Source organism: Acomys russatus, chromosome X, assembly GCF_903995435.1.
Source record: "Acomys russatus chromosome X, mAcoRus1.1, whole genome shotgun sequence".
NCBI classification, from domain to species: Eukaryota; Metazoa; Chordata; class Mammalia; order Rodentia; family Muridae; genus Acomys; species Acomys russatus.
The window spans coordinates 24,941,342-24,945,151 of NC_067169.1; the positions used below are offsets into that span (position 1 = coordinate 24,941,342).

A 3,810-nucleotide genomic window follows, 5' to 3' on the forward strand; every position below is an offset into this window, starting at 1 on the left:
TAATTGCAAATGACACCCAGCCTTCAAGCCAAAAGTGTTTATTATCAGATAATTTGTGGGAAAAGTTTGCTGGCCCTTGACTTAGAATAAATTTGAGTTACAAAAGCCATTGGATAGACACAAAAAAGAATTTCTCTTTCTTATTCTAGGTAAAAAATAGGAATAAATGCTTTAAAAACAGAAGTCAGGAGAGACGATCTGTATTGACGGAGTAAGATAAATTTCTTAAAAATTTTGTTCTCCTCTTTTTCCAGCAGCTTAATTGGATATACCAGAAACATCTATCTTTTGTTTAAGACAGAGTTTCACTCTGTAGCCCAGGCTAACCTATAACCTATATAGCCCAGGCTGCCGTTAAACCATCAGTAATTCTTTTTCCACAGCTTCACAAGTGCTGGATTGTAGGTGTGCACCATGATGCCTGGTGAAATATTAGTCTTGGTTTAGGTGTTCATAGAGGTTTAAAATGAGTTGTGGTAGCTTATACCTATAATCTCAGCACTCTGGGGTGGGGTGGTGGGGAATGAGGCAGTTAGATTGCCTGGGCTACATACTAGTACCAAGTCTTTTAGTCAGTTTTGAGGCTGCCATTGTTTGCCACCCACTGGTCTAAGGAAAGGAGAAAGGGGTATAGATGAATTCTGGTGGAGGGAAGGTGCTACTACAACAAGCACACACACAGTGCTTGCATACACACACACACATGGATAGTACACCTGCATGGCCTAGATAGACCCTGCCACTGGGAAATGAACCGTGGGTGTAGAAGGGTAGAGTAGTTGTGAACAGGTTGGTGGAAACAAGAGGCCAGAAGTGTCTGGAAAAGGGTAAGCCAGAGCAATACAAAAAAGAAAACAGACTTCACGTGTGTCTGCGTCTGTGTGTGAGCATCTGTAGGCTTAATTGTCCACAGGCCACACTGAAGGTGTCAGCAAGAATTCATGCATCCATTTGCTCTATTTCAAGTTGGAGGTTTAGTTGTTACGTGTTTTTTTCCATTCCCTTTTGAATATATAATGTTTGAGGGGTTTTAGAATCCCACACTTTGTAGAGATGACACTCTTCTGTGATCAAATGAGCCCCCATCTGTTTGTAGCCAAAGTCACATTCTTTGCCTTGATTTGATCCCAGGTGCTTCTTTTTAATTGCATTTCAGATTCAACTGTGTAGCCATCCGCTTCTCTGAGAGGGCTGGCCCCTAATCACTACAGTGCTTTTACTCCTGCAGCTGGGACTTCAAAGGCCCCAGAAGTCATATTGAAATATGAGCTCCAAATTATCCCTGAGAGAGAACCCAGACAATCATCGTCAGTCAAGACTCATCAAGGGAACAGGGTGGGGGGTAGGAGTGGGAGACAACAGGGACAGAAAGGGGTACTTGAGCGTGACATGGAGGTGAAAGAATGCAACCTCATCCTTGGTCATCCTCCAGCCTCTTGGCCCAGGGCATTGCCACTGCTGATGAAAACTCCACTGGGATATATATAATGCAAGGCCATGCATGGGTCTCCCAGAGTGTGGGGACAGCCGCCTGAACCCAGGAATGTTTGTTTCAAGCAAACATTCACAGCAGCAGCTGCCAACGAGGGGAAAAAAGGCAGAGGGGGGACTCCCGCAGACTGACATGGGAAAGTATAAACAATGATTACAGGCTCCACAAAGGGGCTGTTGTTGGGTAAAATCACATCATCTGATTTGGGTTTTGGTTGTGTAATTACCAGACCTAGAGAATGCAACTGCAAAGCACATGCTGTTTCCAGAATGGGTAGGACCACGTGAGCTCCCGATGGTTTCAAGCCTGCACTTGGACATTTCTCTTGGGCTCCGAGAGCTAACAAGAGCAGGCCCTGCTTTAAATAGAAGCTTCATTTTAAGTTCCAAAGCACAGTCCCAGAAAGCAGATGGGGCAACTTGTGCTTCTATTTGCTTTCTTTAGGCTGGAGCTAATACAGAATATTGATCCTTAATGTGGGAGTTCTGAGGGTACAAAACTGGGATCAGCTTTCTTGGTCAAATTGAAGAGTTTTTCAAGGGCAAAGGAATGATGCTTTCCGTGTTAGTTTTAGCATTTTATGTATCGATGATTATCAGTACTTGGGTTTAAAGACTGGATAAAATGCAGGAAGCTCTTTGTTAGCCGTGACCTTTTGCGATAAATCAGAGAACCATCTTGACAGAGTTTTCTGGAGACGTGGACCACTTTTCACAAAGAGTTCCATCTGCTATCATGTAAATTATCACATAAAACACTAAATTCCAAAAGAAAATGAGATGGGCTTGGTATTGCGTGGCTTGAGAGTGATTCCTTAGTTGAGACCCTGAACTTCCAAAGTATAAATATGAAAGTGGAGCCTGAAAAACCTCTGTGCCCTGCCATATCTTTGATCAAACTCAACCTGTAGAATGCCACTGAGACTTAAGTATTCAGGAAATCCATGTCAGTGACTTTAGTGAACATGTCACATCAAAGACAAAAAAAAAAAAAAAAAAAAAAAAAGCCCCACTAACTGGAAAGTTCTTTTGTTGTTCAATGCTAAGAGAGAACAGTAACAAGATTAAATTTCAGTATTTCTGGACTTGGTTACTAGATGACCCCTCTCTATAAGAACATGAAGAGATTTGATTCTGCTTTACTAGAAAATCACTCAGAATTACATCCAATAACCAAGGGTGAAGAAGGTGAAAAAATATGGTTGCATTCTTACAGTCTCAATCATCCACTTCAGTAGAGTAGGCCAAACATTATTATTTTTTTTTACTTTTATCTGCATTTATCTTATGCTGAATTTATTCCTTTGCCTTAAGTTTTTGTTTCTCTAATTCTTTTGGCATATCTTTTTCTTCTGAGCAGCCTCCTCTTCTGGCTTTGAAACAATTTGCTCTTTTTCAGTGTGGCAGGGATAGCTCATATATGGGCTAATCTGAACCCTGAAAGTTCATCAAGGCACCTTAAGTGATATTTTCAATAACTAGAGAATCCACATTTAAGTTCATCGTTACTATCTGTGTTTTAAAGCATGTGCAGCAAAAATTCAGCACTCTTTTTGGGCCACCAACTGTGTCCAGCCCCACTGTTTGGTGTGAGCACACCTACCTACAATTACCATTGTACCTCAGGAAGCACATACATTGCTTCTTTCAAATAGTTGGTGACTTTCCAGATATGCATACCCTTGATGGCCTGGGCAAGTTCATAGGTGTTCTTAAAAGTGAAAATGGAGATTTGACCCTCTTGATTTGCATGACTTTGTGGGCTTTTCTGGGTCAAGAGTAGTGAATAGGCTTCACAGGTCACCGTAGGAACCAACGCTCAGGCATCTTGATCTAGCAGCTCAGCCCTGTCATCCATGTCTGCTCCTCATGCTGCTCTATGTTCGGAAGAGGCCACCACTACCCAGAGCTCCAGTTTGGACTCCAAATATTATTTTTAACCACAGTATCCAAGCTGGTTGCCAGTCACCAACACAGATGTTTCAAAGGTAGATGCTAGATCTGTAAATGAATGCCAGGACACTGTTGGCAATGTGACTGTGAAGGGGGCTTAAGAAACTGCCAGTCCAAAATATGCCACTCTGAATTTTTTTACCTCACGTAATCACTCTGAAGTTCATTGTATTTTTCTCTTTTTTTAAAAATTTATTATTATTTATTCACACTACCTTTACATTCATTCTCATGCTCCCTCCCTCTTCTGTCTTATTCCCTTCCCCTAGACCTCTGAGGAATGGGCGGTGGGGGTGGTGACTCTTTTCCCACTGTCTGACCTCAGCCTATCAAGTCTCATCTGGATAGCCTGCTTCCAGCTTTCAC

General features: G+C 42.0%; 1 pseudogene; it reads right to left on the reverse strand.

The window, feature by feature from the left end:
• Positions 1-2,713: 2,713 nt before the first annotated feature.
• LOC127185066 (60S ribosomal protein L17-like) lies at positions 2,714-3,169 on the reverse strand (annotated as a pseudogene).
• Positions 3,170-3,810: the final 641 nt, after the last annotated feature.